Source organism: Quercus suber, unplaced genomic scaffold, assembly GCF_002906115.3.
Source record: "Quercus suber isolate HL8 unplaced genomic scaffold, Cork oak 2.0 scaffold_295, whole genome shotgun sequence".
NCBI lineage: Eukaryota > Viridiplantae > Streptophyta > Magnoliopsida > Fagales > Fagaceae > Quercus > Quercus suber.
The window spans coordinates 264876-285394 of record NW_027069751.1 but is presented as its reverse complement, the minus strand read 5'-3'; the positions used below and the strand labels follow the sequence as shown (position 1 = coordinate 285394).

Genomic DNA, 20519 nt, shown 5'->3' with positions numbered 1-20519 from the left:
CATTACACTATTTCAGCTAACTTTTACCTTTATCTGTAGTACTTTCAGTAAAAAGTTTTCAGTTTCAACAAAATAAGCAGATCTTAAACAGACACTTAGCCCTTAAAAAAATGGGACAACCTAGTCAGATCAAGTTAATATGTTCAATCAAATTCAAAGAAAAAAAAAACCCTAACTTTTACCTACCGAAGAGAGAAAAAGTTTCATCTTGTCTGGCTCTATCCCGGTAGGTAAGTGTCGCGAAATAAATTACATGGTAATTTTGTATTTGATTTAAAGGTAGTTATATGTGTAATTTACCATTTATAATAAGGGGGAAAAATGTGCTATATCCAAATCCATCACACGGAGTATAAATATAGGGTTCTACGCACAATCCTTACTGACAGTTTAATATTTTACACGTTCTCCATTTTCCTAATTTCACCATTATCATTCAGAATCCAAACAAGTAGCGACTCCATCACTAGAAAAACAGATCTTAATACAGCAAAGACATCAAAACACCCCCATTGCTTTGCAACAACAATGTCAGGGACTGCTGGATTCATAAGTTTTCTTGGAGCACCAACACTTTGGTTGATTGCAGCACCAGACTCGTTGTAAAATAGAAGCTGCCTTGGATTTAACGCTATCATTCGTCTTTGGGTTATTGCGGCGCCAGATTCGTTGTAGAGTGGAAGCTGCCTCAACTTTAAATTGCTTGTGAAAACCTAGAGTAGAGATTACCCTTCAGGTCATTGGCCATTAGAGCAAAGGCTTCCACCTTTGTATGGGTTTTGAGGGATTTCGAGGAAAGTGGGAGTTTGGATAGGTTGTATACGTTGACGGAGGAAGGTTTCCAAGCCCATTCAAGAAGTTCTTTTCCAAAGAAGTGACATTTTTAAAGACACTTAGCATGCCTTCCTTCATCAATATTACTGTTTGTATAGGTCCATGCAATGCCGTCCGTAATCAACGTGAGCCACAATCTCTAATAGGCCACAACACATTAAAAGAATGAGACATGAGATATTTTCCAAATAAACCGAGGTAAACTACGATTTGAAACATATACTATAAAAAAGTGGACCTATTTCAACCCTTATTTTTTGAGGGTTTATTAAAATTTGTCCAAATAAATACTAAATATAACACGCGGGTGACTATTACTATGCTTATTGAGAAACTTCAAAATAAGTCAACATATAACCCTGGAAATAAGTGCTGAAAAAAAAATGGCGGGTGAATATTACTAGGCTTACTGAGAACCTTCAAAATAAGTCAACATATAACCCTTGAAATAAGTGCTGAAAAAAATGCCGGGCACACCAGCATGAGTTTTCACTCTAAAATTTGTAGATTTCCCAGTACCCCTCGAAAAAATACTGCAAAACATAAAGATTGATTTATTTCTAAGCAAGATTGAAAAATTTTGTATGAAAATTTCAGAGTATTTAGGTCCTCCCTGTCTTATTCTTTTTCATTTATTTTTCCTCTTTTTCCTTTGATTGCCCTTTCTCTCTCTCGCGCTCACTCTCGAAGTAGATCGCATTTTCTCTATGTGCGAAGATGAATCACCAAAATGTGAGGAATCTCTAGTCGGAGGAAGGAATTTTCTGACGAGGACAACAGCGCCAACGAGAACTGTCATACTCTCTCCGTTACCACCTCCGGCGAATCTTCCGACGGTATTTTTATTTTTATTTTTTGTAAAAATTAAGTTCGTATCTTGATCATACATAACGCAATCGTAGTGATTGAACATTGTGCCTTGCTCTGTGCCTCAATCTTTGTTTTTATTGATTGACTATGGAAATTAGGGTTCAATTTTGGTGAGTGATTTACTGATTTAGGGTTCAATTTTGGTGTGTGATTTTAAACTTTGCTTTAGTAGCTGAGTATTTTTACAATTCAACATTTTAACCAGCTATAGATGGAGTACTGATGTTATTGTTACAATTCAATTCAACATTTCAATCATTTCATATAGGTTAGTAAAAATTCTAAGTCTTTTTGCAATTTTTTATTATAAATTAGTCTTTTTGTAATTCTATATTCAATTAATTTAGTAGGCTGATGTGAAAGGAAATGATAAAATTGGCTTGGCCAAGCTAGGATTGATTTTGGTTTTAGATTTGTGACTAATCGGGCTCTATTGTGGTTGAGATTCATTCAATAGATATAGTGTCCAAGGAAACTGCAAGAACTTTTTCTTTTGGTTTATGTTGTATTTATTCATATTATATTTGTTGCCTTCTTATGATATGATTGCCCTGCTCAAATGTTTATCATAAAATACTTTGGTTGAAAGATAGCGGGTTTAATCTTTTCCCTTTATTTATGATTTCTTTTTGTTAACCCTTTTCTGTATCCATTTATTAGAACTTATATTAATTGTAAAACTTTCTATAATGTTACAGAAGTTTTAGCTTAAACAATTTCAATGGAACATTACCTATGCAGCTTGGAATGTTGACCTCCTTACAACAGCTGTGAGTTATATATATATATATATATGTGTGTGTGTGTGTATGTATGTATATATATTTGTCAAACACACTTGTCCACTGTCCAGATGATGATTGCCATTCCAACTATTGAAGAAAGGACCACTTGACTCTGCATCTGCATCTTCTTTAGCACAAAGAAAACTGTGGCCATGAAGTTTTGATGGAAATTTAGACCCCTTAAACAACCAGATAGCGTAGCCTAGATTAATTAGCCAAGTTGTTACTTAGTCAAATTATGCAATTCTAGGTTAAAGCAATCATACAATCATATCAAAATAATAAAGCAGCAGAATAATAAATAACACAATGATATGATCACCTAGGAAACCACACGGTAAAAACCTGGGGAGGATTTGACCCACCGATCCTCAAGGCAAAACAGAATTCACTATGAAAGAATTGAAGTTCTTACAAAAGGACTACAAGCTCCCCGCTCGACTTCCTAATGCTACCCACCAGTAGAACTTACTGACACGATCACGTGCAAGCTCCGAATCCACGGACTCCTTCTTTCTTGAATTCCTCAATCAGCTACAAGCTCCCCGCTTGTTTTTCTTTTAAGTTCCAATGGTTGCAACTCTAATGATCCTCAAGATGTTGAAATCATCTCTACCTTGAAAACCCTAAGTTTTGTGTAAAGGAAAGCTCCTCGAAGATCTCATACGAGATTCACACAAAACAGCAATGTATGAGCAACAAAGCAATATGGACAACCTCCAAAAAAGTGGCTAGGGTTTAGTTTATATACCTAGGGTAAAAACATAAAACCCTAAACGTTTAATGAAGTAGGGCTGAGTTGGAAATTCTGCAGAATAATCAACCTGTGCGATTTTCGATCGATCGAGTCTATTCTTCGATCGATCAAGCCAGGCCGAAAGTCCCAAGTACTTCTGCAGCCACTCAATTCCAACTTTACAATAATAAACCAACTTTGAGCAAGCTTAAACAAGACTAAATACATTGTTTTGATCATGGTTTGCCAACATTACAAATTAGAGTTCTAAATACATAAAATCCTAAGACCTTAGAACCTAACAAACTCCCCCTTTGGCAATCCGTGACAAAACCTAATTTAAAAGCTCAAAGTTTTACAAGTAAAAAGCCCTTTACAAAGATAATGCTCATAAAATCAAATTCAGCCTAACTCCTATCCATCAGTTGCAAGTGTAGACAGCAGCTTAGTTGAATCAACCTGTATATTCCTGAAATACTCAACAAACACATAAACGCATGTATGACAAAAAAGAGTAAAACATCAGGTATAACATTCTTGTAAGATTCACACAACACAAAATAAAGACATATATGAATGATCAACTCATAAATATAAATCAATACGCAGTGAATCACAAAGCAACAAGAATCAATAAAAAATAACATGTATATCAATCAATGTTACTCCCCCTAACATGAATATCCCCAAAAATGATATACAATGTGAAGCACCTAGATACAATCTAAAACTCCACAAGCTCCTCTAAAACAGAAAAATCTCCCCCTAACTACAAAAACTCCTCTACAAGTCAAAACTCTACTCCCCCTTTTTGTGACGGAATGCCAAAGGGCAATCACAAGTCGCCATCAAAAGGAGGTGGTGAGGGTGAATGAAGACGCGCGAAATCAGCTTGGAGAGCACGAATCTCGGAGAGCACGAATCTCGTCTAGCAAGTCCACCAAAATCTGACCATGAGCCGCCTGAACGGTCATGACAGTCTCCAGAGTACGGCGAACATCAAAGTCGGCCGAAGGAGGTGGAGGAACATCAGCAGCAGCATCATCACCAACTGGATCAGGAACATCCTCACCAGCAAGACCTGCAGAAGAAGAAGGAGGAGGTGCGCTACTAGACGGCTCAGACCTAGGGTGTTTAGAACCAGCTCGAAGATGAGCGGCCCTCTGTCAAAGAAAAGACGCACCTATGGGAGCTATCACATGAACGGGCTCAGAGGAAGGAAAGCCACTAAGATCAAGATAAAGAAGAATCCTATGAATGAAAATAGGATGTACAAGAGCATGAGAAGTGGATGAACTCCTATAAACATCGTTCAAAGAACGAAGAAAAAGATGGGGAAAACTAATAGGAGCATCCGTAACCAAGGCGTACAAAAATACACACCTCTCAAGAGGAATCGTGTGAACATGGGAAATGGGCCAGATAGAATGACAAGCTATCCTAAAGAATAGATAGTGTAACCCGGAGAGCTCAGCAGAAGTGATCCGAGGATCAGAACCCCACTGGACAGTAGTCCCAATGATGTAAGACAAAACATCGCTCAGCTCGGGAGACACGTCATATGGATAGACAGGATGCTGGACCAATGGTACCCCTAGAGCACCAACCACTACCTGAGGAGTAATGGAGTACTCTACGCCTCGTATCCAACTCTTGACTAAAGTGTTGGAATCATAGATGCGGATAGAGATGTTCGAATAGAACTCTCTAATCAAGGCAAAAGGTGGAGGAGGGTCAGAAACATCCACCAAGGGTAACCAGCCCCTACGCTCAAAATTTGCCCTAATGGCAGGATCAAGTTCATCTAATAGAACAATGCTCAGCCCAAATCCTTCTCCTAAGGTTAAGCTTATCAAAAATCTCTTGGTTTTTCTCACTCGGAAACTTCTCACGGTCAAAGGAAGGAGGGGACGGAGAAGAAGCAAGATTAGTCCTACGGGCTCCAGTTTTCCTAAGCATGATGCTAAGGAAATGACAGAGACACAAAGAGAAAAACAAAAGAAAACACAAAAAAAAAAAACAAAACCAAGGGCAGACTGCAAGTTAGCACAAAAATCAATAGAATGAAAATCTATATGATGCATGAACAAATACAATGCCATGATGCATGTACTAATGCAGTAAACAAATAAGTTCAATTGAGATTAAATTGACAAAATTGGCTTGAACAGGGAATTTCTATCAAAAATCCCAAAAATTGAAAACCACTTGTTGAAATTTTTAAACAAATTGATGAATTGAGCATTACAAAACACATCACATAGATTATAATGCTTAATTACATCAACACAACAAGCCAATTTCATCAAATTCTACCCAATTTAACAAAAGCCCCAAATCGGATCAAGAACAAACCCTAAAATTTTCAATTTTTCACCAAACTCAAAATTGATCAAATTAACAGTTAAGAATCATGTTTATGATGTGTCCCCACAAAAACCCAACGATCAATTGCATAAAATATGACGTGAATCAAATGAAAAAAACCAAAAGTGTAAAGTCCGAAAATCGCCTCTAAATGCATGGATTTATGCTTGAAATCATGAAAATAAAATCAAAAGGAAGGGCAAAAGGGTCTTACCGGCTTGAGGAAAGAGAGATTTTGCAAAAGATTCGGAGGAAAATGAAAAAAATCTCTATGTGGAACCTTGCCTCGTCGGAGAGAGAAAAGAAAAAGTTTGAAAAGTTTGAAATAGAACTTTGAAAAAGTCAGATCTGAACTTTTAAAAAAGCTTTTCCACGATCTTCGATCAATCGAAAATTACATTCGATTGATCGAATGAAACAGTCATTTTAGAACAAACTAGAGCACTTTTTCGATTAATCGAAAAACAGGCTGGATCGATCGAAATGGGCAGAGGCTCACTAAATTTTGAGAAAAATCACAATTTTGAAAAGCACAAACCAGATTTTGAAAATAACTCCTCAAAGCATTAAATTACAGAAACAAAAAGCATGAGTATGAGATGGAATGGTTTTTCAAAAACCCAAAATTTTAAACCCAATTTTCTCAAAAACAATTTTCAATCATTCTCCCATTGAATTTTCTCAAGCAACAAATATGTTGTGCACAAATCTCAAGATATTTTCAAACTTGGTTGGTCAGACCAAAAACACACACACTAGCATGTACAATGTTTAACAAAGAGTAACTTGTGTAGTGTGTGATACTAGCAAAAACTTGAGATACATGTGAGGTGATATGTGAATAGCAATCAAACACAAAGTCTACACAATTCATCACATAGAATTTAAAAGAGACTATCACCTAAAAAGTTACATCTTATAACTCCCACATCTCCTAGAACAAAAGCTTGCAATCATGTAAGTTTCTTATATTTTTGCCCCATTAGAATGTGAAATATATTATGTGAAATGGCATCAAGCCTAATAGTACACACCGGTTTGAATTAAGTGAATTGGCATCAAGCCTAATAGTACACACCAGTTTTAAGCAATAAGCAATTAAGCCGAGGCATCACCTTATGTTCTTTTTGTGCACGTGTAACAAGTACACAAAATCTTATGATATGCACTAAGGTGTTCATGATTGGCTAGTGAACAGTAGTGAGATGGTTATTTATGCCTTTCTCAAAAGAATCAAGTCCGACAGTCAAATACCATATGACTTCATGATTAAGACAAAGTGATTAAAAACCACACACATCTTTCCCACACAACATGCACTACAAAGTTTCAATTTAGTCAAGTGCAATGAATAAGTTCATCAAAGTTAAACAAGGTACACAAGACATGACATGTGTAAAAAGATAGACCAACCTTGTTTTTCAAAAATCAAGAAAAATAGTGTCTAACATAATTTTTGCTTTCTCCTTTTCCATTTTTTTTTTTTATTTTTTTTATTATTATAAGAGAAAACAAATAAATCCTAGAATGAAATGCATGAATGTAATGCAATGCAAGTCCTAAAACAAAGAAAAACACAAATACCAAAGAACAATGGTCACAAAAGAATAGAGCAATGAAGCACAAGGACCAAGAAAGCCAGAAGAGACTAGGGACACCGAAGCACACCAATGACTTGACGAAGAGTCTCAAACTTACTTCCATCAAGAGGTTTGGTGAAGATGTCAACATTTTGACGGTCAGTAGGGATATACTCAAGAATAACAATTTTCTTTTCAACTAAATCCCTAATGAAGTGATATCTAAGTTCAATGTGTTTGGTCTTAGAATGCTGAACAGGATTTTTAGATATATCTATGGCACTAGAATTATCACAGTAGACAACCATGGTGTCTTGAGGAATCCCATAATCACTCAAAAGTTTCTTCATCCACAGAAGCTGAGAACAACAACTCCCAGCAGCAATATATTTAGCCTCAGCAGTGGATAAAGAAACAGAATTTTGTTTCTTACTCATCCAAGCCACAAGATTGGCTCCAACATAGAAACACCCCCCAGTGGTGCTTTTTCTATCATCAGCATTCCCAACCCAATCAGAATCAGAAAAACCAGCAAGAGACAAATTTGACTCTTTGCTATAAAACAATCCATAATCACAGGTTCCACTCACATATTTGATAATTCTCTTAACAACATTTAAATGAGAGACCTTAGGATTAGACTAAAATCTAGAGCAAACACCAACACTAAAAGAGATATCAGGACGACTGGCAGTTAAATACAAGAGACAACCAATCATGCTTCTATACAAAGTAACATCAACAGACTCACCTGATGGATCAATTGTTAATTTCACATTAGCAGCCATTGGTGTTCTAGCATGAGCAGCCTTGTCCAGTCTAAATCCTCTTGACCAAATTTCTTGCATATTTAGCTTGATTGATGTAGATTCCTGACTCTGTTTGCTTCACCTGCAATCCCAAAAAGTAAGTCAATTCACCAATCATGCTCATTTCAAACATTGCCTTCATTTCATCTGCAAAAGAATGAGCAAGAGAATCATTAGTAGCACCAAAAACAATGTCATCAACATAAATTTGAGCTACAACAAAACCAGTCTTATCCTTTCTTATGAAAAGAGTTGTATCTGCAGATCCCCTTTTGAATCCATGCTCAGTGAGATATGCAGTCAATCTATCATACCAAGCTCTAGGAGCTTGTTTCAAACCATAGAGAGCTCTCTTTAACTTGTAGACGTCATCCGGTCTGTGAGGATCCACAAATCCCTTGGGTTGCTCAACATACACCTCTTCTTGTAACATCCCATTTAAGAAAGCACTTTTGACATCCATTTGATACAACTTGAAGTTTAGATGACTTGCAATGGCCAACAGTATCCGAATGGATTCCAATCTTGCAACTGGTGCAAAGGTCTCATCAAAGTCAATTCCTTCCACTTGTGTGTACCCTTGTGCAACAAGTCTTGATTTGTTTCTAATCACGGTGCCATGTTCATCTGACTTGTTTTTAAAGATCCATTTAGTTCCAATCACATTTACATTTTCCAGTCTAGGAACTAATTCTGATACATCATTCCGAACGAATTGATGAAGTTCTTCATGCGTGGAATTTACCCAATCAGCATCCTGAAGTGCTTCATCTACCTTCTTCGGTTCAAATTGGGACAGATAACATGAGTGAGTGATCACATTCAAGGCTTTTGATCTCAATCTCATGTTATCATTCAGACTACCCAATATATTTGTGGAAGGATGATTCAATCTCACTCTAGAGGATGGGCGTTTAACAAGAGATGTTGTGGTACCTTTCTGTTCAAATGGAGGACTGAGCTCACTTTGTACCTGTCGAGTGCCATGAACCAGAGTGGATGGTTCTGAACTTGATGGTACTGAGACTGTATCATTCAACACCAGCAACTCTTCCTCACTATGTTTCCCAACATACTCAGTAAGAAGAGAATCATTAACTTCTAAAGACTTATCTTGAGCAGGAACAGTGCTTTCTGAAGATGCTTCTGAACACACTTCATCATTTATCACAACATTTGAAGATTCCATGACTGTTTTGGTTCTCAAATTGTACACTCTATAAGCTCTACTGGTGGAAGAGTATCCTAGAAAGTATCATTTTTCACTCTTTTTATCAAACTTCTCTAGGTTCTCTCTATCACGTAGAATGTAACAGTCACTGCCAAATATCCTAAAATATTTGACAACAGGTTTCTTCCCTCTCCAAAGTTCATAGGGTGTTTTCTTGGAGTCAAGTCTAAAATACACCCTGTTGAGTGTATGGCAAGCAGTGTTGACTGCTTCTCCCCAGAAGGACTTTGGCAATTTTTTATTGTGTAGCATGACTCGTGCCATCTCCTGAACAACCCTGTTTTTCCTTTCAACAATCCCATTTTGTTGAGGTGTCTTGGGTGATGAGAACTCTTAGTGAATGCCTTGATCATTGCAGAAAGTAGCCAGTTTGGTATTCTCAAATTCTCTTCCATGATCACTTCTGATTCTGGCTATCACAGTATCTTTCTCAACCTGCAATTTCTTGCACAGTTGTATCATCTTCTCAGGAGCCTCAGCTTTATCCTTCAAAAGCACAACCCAAGTATATCTAGTAAAGTCATCCACAACAACTAGAATATACTTCTTTCCACCCAAACTTTGAACTTTGGCAGGACCCATGAGATCAATGTGTAATAACTCTAAAGGTCTTGAAGTTTGAACACTAGTCACAGACGGATGCTTGGATTTTACTTGTTTACCTATCTGACATGGTCCACAAATGCACTTATCTATCTTCTCAAATTTAGGTAAATCGATAACTGCCTCACACTTGGAAATCTTCTCTAACTGCTTATGACTGGCATGCCCCAACCGTTGATGCCACAAATCAACTTGATCTATCTTCGCACTAAAGCACTTGTTGTTTACACTTGGTGTTATTCCATAACAGTTGTCAGCTGTCCTTACACCAACACACATACAGTCACCTCCTCCATCAAGTATCTCACATTCATATTTGGTGAAAAGAACATTTAATCCATTGTCGTAAATCTGACTTATGCTGAGTAAATTGGCCTTCAATCCATCAACACACCAAACATCTTCAAACACTGGCAATCCTGGAATGTCCACAGTACCAATGCCTCTGATCACAGATTTACTTCCATCTCCAAAAGTGACTGTCCCAATCTTTCCTTCAAAGAGTGTTTTGAATAAACCTTTATTTCCTGTCATGTGCCTGGAACAACCACTATCCAAATACCAAAGACAAGAATCACGTGCCTTTAAGGTGGTTAAAGCAGTATAACAAACATAATTCTTATCACATGTGATTATGCCAAGATACTTAAGGAAAGATTTAACAAAAACAACAAACGGCAAAGACAGCAAGTAGATAAGTTGACTAATAAGCAAAAAGATTTTCCAAGAATCCATGACAGCAGGGGTCAAGGATCAGCTCAGAGATAAAAAATCTCAAATAAAAGAGCTACCTGCTCTGATACCACTTGATGGAAATTTAGACCCCTTCAACAACCAGATAGCGTAGCCTAGATTAATTAGCCAAGCTATTACTTAGTCAAATTATGCAATTCTAGGTTAAAGCAATCATACAATCATATCAAAATAATAAAGCAGCGGAATAATAAATAACACAATGATATGATCACCCAGGAAACCACACGGTAAAAACCTGGGGAGGATTTGACCCACCGATCCTCAAGGCAAAACAGAATTCACTATGAAAGAATTAAAGTTCTTACAAAAGGACTACAAGCTTCCCGCTCAACTTCCTAATGCTACCCACCAGTAGAACTTACTGACACGACCACGTGCAAGCTCCGAATCCACGGACTCCTTCTTTCTTGAATTCCTCAATTAGCTACAAGCTCCCCGCTTGTTTTTCTTTTAAGTTCCAATGGTTGCAACTCTAATGATCCTCAAGATGTTGAAATCATCTCTACCTTGAAAACCATAAGTTTTGTGTAAAGGAAAGCTCCTCGAAGATCTCACATGAGATTCACACAAAACAGCAATGTATGAGCAACAAAGCAATATGGACAACCTCCAAAAATGTGGCTAGGGTTTAGTTTATATACCTAGGGTAAAAACATAAAACCCTAAACGTTTAATGAAGTAGGGCTGAGTTGGAAATTCTGCAGAATAATCAACCTGTGCGATTTTTGATCGATCGAGTCTATTCTTCGATCGATCGAGCCAGGCCGAAAGTCCGAAGTACTTCTGCAGCCACTCGATTCCAACTTTACAATAATAAACCAACTTTGAGCAAGCTTAAACAAGACTAAATACATTGTTTTGATCATGGTTTGCCAACATTACAAATTAGAGTTCTAAATACATAAAATCCTAAGACCTTAGAACCTAACAAGTTTCTTTTCAAGGTAACATGCATGACACAAATAAGGTGTGGAATGGTTTTCAGATTTGATTCAAAACTGCAAAAGCATGAGAAAGCACATAGCAAGTTGCTTTGCTTCTAGATATCCTTCTTTAGTTGGTATTGTAGATGATCTGCTAATATTGTTCTTGAAAAAAAAAACTGTCCTATATTTTTGAAATGTTATCTATTGCAAACTCTGACAAGTGTAGCTAAACTAGATTCAGTGGAGGTACTTTGCTGCGGACCAGATTGTATGTATGATATTGTTAATGAACATTGATCAATGCCTTAAGGCTCACATCCAGTCCAGCCACCAACATGTTACTTGTGAGATATGTTCGACCAAGCAGTCAAAAAGGAACATAAGCGGCACCTATGAAGAATGAAATGCTCCTATGAGTGTTTTCTTCACACATTTTCAACTGTAAGATACTTGACTTTTAAGAATTTTCATTGAATAAAGATCCCCTTAGACATGCTTATTATAAGTTTTTCTTTTTTGATTAAGACATGCTTATTATAAGCTATTAGTGCCATTCGTGTAATGAGTAATATCTGACACTAGACAGTAAGTCTCCTCAAGCTCTCTTGTTGGAGGACTAGACTTTGGGCAACCTTTATATGAGTGACCATGAAAGTGTGGCATTTCCTTAGGTATTGATTCAGAGTTAAGTTTCCAGACCTCAAGATAGAAGACTATGGTACAAGGCCCCATGCCTTGTGGGGTTGAATGTCTCTCTGTTTGGAGGACTGGGCAGCCTTTATTTAGTGGACCATGAAAGTACTAGTGAGGCATGTCCTTAGGTATTGATTCAGAGTTGAGGTTCTGGACTTGTTTTTTCCGCCCCAACTTATGCTCCTCGGAGGTCTGTTTCCAAGAGCCAAGAGCAACCAGTAATTGCTGGACCTCCTCCTCCTCTGGTGTCTAAGACACTAATTTCCAGCACAAATGCTAATGAAAACAGCAGTAATAAGGATTATGAAGGTGTGCAATTTGTTATTGTTGACTTTTAATATAAGTAGAACCTTTAAAGGATTTTTTTCATAAAAGGTTTGATGCGATTGGGTTTTGGTTTTGTCAAATAACTCAAGTAAGTATTTTTTCACTATTTTGATTCTATTACCTATTTGGAAATTATGTATGGGACAAAGTCATTAAGCTACTTCTTCTTCTTCTTCTTTTGTTTTTGTTTTTGTTTTTGTTTTGAGAAGTCATATAGCTACTTGTTGATCAATTTACTTATACTGAGATTTGGCTCGTGGACCATTAGAAGAAGCTGATGTGGGTAATTGTTTTTTTTTTTTTTGGTTTAATATATCTAAGCAAAGATTGTTAATGATTGTGACCCTTGTTCTGGGTTTTGGAGTATGGATGTTAAATTTGCTTTCTTGGTTCTCCACTCACTACTGATATTTGGTAGGACGGGTAATATTAGTTTCCATGCGACATTGATTCTTTCTGATGTCTTTAGTTTGGTTTCAATCATGTTGAAATTTAGGCTTTATTATTTATGGACTTTGCCTATTTAGAGTGGTTAACTTCTTTTCTGCTTATTTCCTTATAATTTGGCCTTCCCAGTCATGCAAATTGGGCTCCCCACTTGCTGCTGATATTTGGTAGACATATTTTCAAGAATCAACTATGTTGAAACAATCACCTAGTAGAAATCAAAGGTCAAAAGGCTTCAAGGTGAAGCATGCAATACAGATATGTCTTTTGCTTGCCATTTGCATCTGGTTGCTTTACCAAGTCAGACACTCCCATGAAAGGTGTGTAGATATATTTGCTGGGAAATTGACAAACTTTTGGTATCATTCTCTCTTTTCCAGAAACTTGAGGGCACCCATAATGGCTGAAATGTTCAATTGTACTAGTTAATAACTTCTTGCTTTGGAGATGATGATGATGAAGAATGAAATGTATCAAAACTTTTAACTCTTGGACAGATTTGGTCTTTGTACAAAGTGTGGTTGTTGATATTTTTTTCTCTTAAACAATAATTGACAATAATTTGTAGGTTTGAGTTTAGAGATCAAAGAAAGTGTAATTGTAGCAATATACCACTTTTGCTATACATCAATATCATAGCATATCATCTCAACAATTGTGAATTTTTGTGTATATATATATATATTTTTTGCATGATTGTAGTTTTTTTTTTTTTAAAAATAAAATAAAATCTTATTTTGAGGGTCAAGAGACCCCTTAAATAACATTATTTATCAAGGGTTGTAAATATAAATCTTTTAAACCTTGGCAAAAGGTTATTTAAGGGTCTCTTGACTCTTAAAATAAGATAAGAGCACTTGTTTTAAGGGCCACGAAGGCCTTCAAAATTTCCTTTTTGACGAAATATGTTTCGAAGGTTATCAAGGGTCAATTGGACTCTTAAAATAATTTTTTTCAAGATTTTTTAATACTAATTTTAAGGGTTTTGGCCCCTTAAAAAAAAGGCATATTTATTGTAGTTCAACAATGTGAAGACTAAAGGCTAGTTCAGCAATTGCAGAAAAAGCGGGATGTTAGGATATAGTGTCTATGTGCTGGAGGTCTAGTAACTTAGTCTGTATCTCAACAATCTTTATGGGTAATTATTGTATGGGTTACAATCTTTAAAGTTTCTTAATTCATTTTAACAGAGTCACGATTCTATTCGTGATAAGTCATATATACTAATTATTTGAATTAATTGGGTATTAATAGAATTATATAATACATAATTATACTAGCAATTACCTTAAAAACTAAAGGGAAAAACTGTTAAAAAGAAAAAATAGCTTCCTCATTGTAGGTTGAATTTAATCAACCATCTTGTTGGCTTTATTCCGTGCCAAATTTGCTTGTAATTTAGCAATTAGTAACCCTGTATTTAGGTGGGAATCATGTAAGGGTAGTGAGTGAAAGAGTGTGAAGAAATGCCCAAGATTGTGTAAGGATGCAGAGACTCACGGCTGGGACTCGCGGGTGACTCGCGACTGGCAAGCCGCCAACTGCAGCACATGAGTGAAGCGTGCAGAGAAGATAAACAGTCACGCCAGCTGGAGCACTATAGGACAAAAAGTCCAGCCTGGCCGTTTTGTTAACTCGCGGCTTGAACTCGCGACTCAGTCAAGTCGCGAGGCCAAACCGCCAGCCAGCTCTGTTTTGAGAAACCTGACTCTTCGCATTTCATTCTCACTCCAGTATAAATACCCACGAAATGTAGAGAGCTTCCAGAGAGAATTTTGAGAGAGAAACCCTAGAGAAAAATAAGATTGATTCATCCACAATCTTCAAATAGAGACTCTTCAAATTCCTCTACTCACACCCTCTCCGTTGTTATATCCTTGAGAGATTCTTACCCAAATCCTTTTCTCACCATACCCATATTTGTGAGAAGGCTATTTGGTGCTTTGGGAAGCAGTTAGGAAGGGACTAATGGTTATTGGTTGATACTATGGGCTATAGCGGAATCCAATAAGCTAAAGAAGAAATAGGTTCGGCGTAACCTCGTTGAAACAAGAAGCTTGGAAGGCTTAGGTACATTGGGTAAATTAGGCTTGGAGGGTCTTCTGCTGTTCATGTATCCCAACTACATTCTTTAGTGAATTACTTACCCCTTGGAGGGCGGCGGAGAGGTTTTACACCGAGGGTTTCAGTTTCCTCTTCGATAACACATCGCTGTGTTATCCTTGTGTTTGCATCTCTCTTCCCTTAATCTTTGTCATTTAATTTCTGTTGTGGATGTGATTTTATTTGGTCTAGATTGTTTATCAATTCTATTATATGCTTATGTTCATATTCCGCACATCAATTGTTTGATTATAAGCTTGAATTGATAATTTGTAATTGGGAGTCTAAACGTTCATAGTGTTTTTAACGCTATTTGAACACTCAATTGGTATCAAAGCAGGTGCACTCCTTGTGGTTTAAACACCTTAATGCGATCCTTGACCCCGTATTGAGATGGACTGGTCTCAATCTTTAAATGTTTCACCATTTTTTGATGGTAACAACTATGCTTTCTGGAAAGTCCGAATGAGGGCATTCTTGTGTTCTATTGATGATAATGTTTGGGATGCTGTAGAAGTAGGTTGGACTAGGCCAGAGGCTACTAAATCCACTTGGGATAAGGCAATTCTTGCGGCGGCTAATGCTAACAGTAAAGTCTTGAACGCTATTTTCTGTGGTGTTTCTCTAGAAGAGTTTCATAGGATCTCACACATCATTGTTGCCAAGGAGGCATAGGAAATACTGGAGACCACTTATAAAGGAACAAAGAAAGTAAAGGACGCCAAGCTGCAGATGCTGACCACCCAATTTAAGGAGCTCAAAATGAGTGACGATGAGTCCTTTGACTCTTTCTATAGCAAGCTGAATGGAGAAATCATCGGCAAGTTCAACTTGGGGGAGAAAACAAAAGACTCTAAAGTTGTGAGGAAAATCCTTCGTTCGTTGCTGGAGAGCTTCTGTGTCAAGGTGACAGCGATTGAAGAGAGCAAGGACCTTGATGATATCAAAGTCCAAGAACTGATTAGGTCACTTTAGACCTATGAATTGTCATTGCCCACACAAAGAAAGAGCAAATCTCTTGCTCTTAAGACCATTAATGAAAGGGTGGAAGTTCATGATTCATCGGATGAGGAAGTTGTTGATAAAGATATTGCATACCTTATGAAAAATTTCCGAAAATTCTTGAAATTCAAGAACAATGGAAAATTTGGTGATAAAGGGAAATTCCAAAATTCAGGAAGGGAGAAAAATGAATTCAAAAAGAAAGATGGAAAGGAATTCCAATCTACACAAGGAATCACTTGTTTCAAGTGCAACGGACATGGACACTTCAAGAAAGAATGTCTCAATTACTTGAAATCGAAAGGCAAGGCGTATGCCACGACTCTTAGTGACTCGGATTCATCCAATTCTAATTCTAAGGAAAGCTATGATGGAGAAGGGAATTACTCCGCTTTTATGACTATTGCTCATGTTGAGTCTTCGGAGGACTTGAATTTGCTTGTACAAGAGCTTGGAGAGCATAATGATGATGAATCAATGGGAATTATGGATGAATCGAATGTTGAAGAAGATGAGAGTCCAGAGGGTCTTCAAGAGAACTTCAACTCACTCCTTGAAAAATCAGGAGAATATGCACGTGTGGCAAAGGCAGCTATGAAGAGGATGAAGAAGGCAAAGGAGGACTATAGAAGTCTCCTAGTGCGACATAAGGAGGCTAAGTGTGAGATAGAGACTCTGAACGAAGAGCTGACCAAAGCCTACTCAAAGGTAAAATTTCTTGAGCATGAGGTGGTTCAAGCCAATGCTAAAGTAGACCGAGTCTCCTCCAAGAAGCTTAATGAAATGCTTACTCATCAAAAACCATTATCAGACAAATCCGGGTTAGGATATACCGGTGAAAGTAGTTCAGCTGTCAAAATCACCAAGGAAGTGAAATTTGTGCAAGCCAAAGAACTTGTAGTGGCTGACTCTATACCTAAGAAAGTAAAGGATGAAAAGAAGAAGAATATGGCTAACTAACGGGTGTTGAATAAGCCCCATAACCAATCAGTAATCAAACCTGAAGTTAAAGGAAGATCTATTCCAAGATCACAAAGAGGTCTGAGAATGAACTATTTTTGCCATCATTGTGAACTTCAAGGACATACCAAACCAAATTGTCATAAGCTTAGAGCATTGAAGAATGCAATTGATCAAAGGTCAAGAAGACCAAGGAATGACAAGAGGACTTGGGCTGTTGAGTCATCAAGAGGTCAAAATGGTGATCCCGGTGTAATGGACATGATGAAGATGATCAGTGCATTCACCACTTACTTAGAGAGCTTCACTAGAAGGTTTGAAAGTCCTAACTTTCATACCCAATCCTATAAGGATATCACCCCAAATGCACGTGACGTGTGGGTGAAGAGGAGTACTCATGCATAAGCATTACAACATGTCCATGCATTAATTCTTCCTATGTTTTGTGAATATGCTTGGTTGTGTGCTTTTTGCTTGATTATGTTGAAAATTATTTGGTTTCTTACTTGTTTCTTTTTAAAATGTTTTTACATTGTTGCTTTTGATCAATCTTTTCTTGCTTTTATGTCAAAAATCCAAAAAAAAAAAAAACACATAAAAAGTAGAAAATATAAAAAGTTTGATCAACTTTGTTGAGTTTTGTCTCAAAACATGTTTAGCCTTGTACCTTTGTACTAATGGCTTGGTGCATCTACGAGCTTAGCTTGTTTCCTATGCACTTATATTATTTTGGAAGAAATCTTGAAATCTATGTGATTGTTGTAAATAGATCTTCAACCTTGCCATGAATGATTAGTGAATGGTTTTGTTAATCTTGAGACATGCATAGACTTGTATCTATATATCTTCCCACTATTTTTATTGCTTTTACTTAAAGAGCTCACCAAATGTAAATCTCCTAATGAAAAGAGATATTGAGCTGCAAAAGTCTGTCGCACATACTAGTATTTGACAAGGAAAAAGGGAAAGCGACCAAAAATAAAATGTATGATGTCCAAAAAGCCAAAGGTTAACTCATCAAAGTGAAATATCAAAAATTTCAGGCATCGATCTCACAATGAGATGTGTTGATTCAAAAAGATCAAATGATATGATGTATATGGAGCCAAATGAAAAGCTTCAAAGTTATGTTATCAAGTTAATGTGAGAGGTCATATATGCATTTTTCTATAACTGAGATGGGTCACATTATCTAGTGCTAATTTTGTATGTCTTGATTGAATTGATCATTGAAGCTTCACATTAGACTAAGGACTATCTCATTTCTGATATCCACACACATCACATATGTCTATGTTCAATGAATGTCATATTCATTTGTGTGATTATACTTGATTAAATTTGTTTTCACATGCTCAATTTTTGTTGATCAAACACAAAAAGATTTTTGAGTGTTTTAGCTATTTTTGGAAAGTATTTTGTTTTTACAAAAGTTTTCAAAATTTCAAAAACAGTGTTGCTCTATTTTGGCGACTCAGTGCGGGTTGATCCAGTAGCATGTCCCAGTCGCGAACTTTACTCAGAAGGTTTTCGCCACTAACTGGTGACTCATTGGCGGGTAAATGCCCTAGTCGCGAAAAATACTTAGAATATTTTTCAAAATTTGGGTTTTTATGTTTCTCGCGGCTCAATGTGGCGACTTGTTCGCGGGTGGAAGGTCCAGTCGCGAGGGGTACACAGAGATTTTCGTGGCTCACCTCGTGACTCTCTCACGGGTAGATCTTCCAGTTGTGAAAAACACTTAGAAAAATTTTTCAAAATTTTTGTTTTGAGTGTTTTGGCGGCTGGCCTTGGCAACTTGCACGCGGCTTGACCTAGTCCCGAAAAACGCGTGTTTTGCGTTTTAAGAGCAGTTTTTTAAAAAAAAAAAAAAATTCAGTTTTCCCTCGAATTTTTATGACTGTTCATTATCTTCCCTATTTCAACCCTCTCTCAAACTCACCGTGTCACTCTCATAAACCTCCATCTTTGCATCATTTCAACCACCAATCTTCAAGAAAAAGGTATGGGTTTTCTCATTTTCTTTATGTTCTTCATGTTTATAACCTTATTTTCTTGGATCTGTGAGTTGTGGTTTTGACTTGTGATATGTTTGGTTTGCATTGTTCGAACATGGGTTTGCTTAAAATGTTGGGTTTGGTTGATTGGGGTTGGTTGCTTTTGTTGCTAGTCTGCTGAATATGTTTGCTATCATGATTAAGTCTCATTGTGCTAGTCTATGTTCTGAACTTTGTTGTTTGATATATTTCATACCCATGAGATATATATGTTTGGGGTTCTCTGTGTCTTACTCTGAGTGTGAGTATGGTTGTTTCAAATTGGCTGAGGTTTTTGATTATTTAGATTATGTTGTCTTGAGTTTGTGTTGGCATATTATGTGTGTGCTTCTGTCTTGAGGGTTTGTCTTGAACATTTCATATTTCTTAAGTTATGTCTCATTGACATATGCTTTCTTTTGACTAAGTGTGGTTTACACTGTCCAAATAGAGTTGTTTTCTACTTGTTGCAGTCTACATCAATACAAACTGTACTGGTTTGAGTTGTTGGTTTTTTTATTTGAATTTTTTTCTTATCTGGTTCTTAAATGTACTTGGCCTATATGATTTCTTGACACTCAGTTATTCCCTATGTAACTAACTTGTTTCTAATACATGTGTATTTCCACCTATTGTGTTATGTTCCTGTTGTGGCCTCTTCTGCTTATTTACAGATGGCTCCCACACCTACAAATAAGAAGACTCCTGCTAAAATGGCTGACAAAAGATTGAAAATGGACCACAATCTGTTTAGGTATGTTTATCACTTTGAGAGATACAAAGATTCTTTTATGAAGGGAACAATTATCCAAGAAAGGTTTGTGGACTTAGGGGACTTGAAGGATACCTTCATTCTAGACTGTTTTGAGGGTAGAGGATGGGATAAGTTTGATAGGCCAAAAATGAATCGACCCTTTGTGATAAATTAACCAATTAATTTAGCCAAGTGAATTAATTAAGTTAATTAACATGCAAACGCGTGGTAGCACAAAAAATTCACCAATAAACTAATTATGCAGTAGAAAATAAATAACATGGCGATTTGTTTACAAATAGGAAAAACCTACATAGCAAAAACCCCACCAAGTGATTTTCAGGTCACCACTCCCAAAATTCCACTATTATCACAACAAGCGGTTACAAGTAAAGGAATCCCAAGTACCTTACCAACCTACAATTGAACCCTTATCCCAATACCCAATTGGACTTGCTCTGTAGTGACAATTTTCCCTTTTGATGCACGGCTCCCAAGTAAGTGACTAACCAATGTGCGGATCCCAGTACGCAACTTCAATCACCAACTATATAGAGTTGTTGGATGCAAAGTTCTTCAGTTCATCCATGATGAAGATCAAGAAGATGCTTGGTCACAAAACCCAAAGGTGCACATACACAGCAACTTCTTCAGAAGAGATGAACTAGGGCGAAACTTTGTCTTCGGTCACAAATTGCTT

At 36.9% G+C, this 20519-nt stretch overlaps 1 long non-coding RNA gene across 2 annotated transcripts; it reads left to right on the top strand.

Annotated features, from left to right (window-relative positions):
• Positions 1 to 1236: 1236 nt before the first annotated feature.
• LOC112033475 (uncharacterized) lies at positions 1237 to 13620 on the top strand. Of its 2 annotated transcripts, XR_010632522.1 has the most exons (5): positions 1237 to 1670; positions 2403 to 2474; positions 11733 to 11938; positions 13094 to 13204; positions 13345 to 13620. It is a non-coding gene; the product is annotated as an uncharacterized LOC112033475 (long non-coding RNA). The 2 variants fall into 2 exon arrangements; XR_002885248.2 differs by lacking the exon at positions 13345 to 13620 and having other exon boundaries at positions 13094 to 13325.
• The last annotated feature ends 6899 nt before the right edge of the window (positions 13621 to 20519 follow it).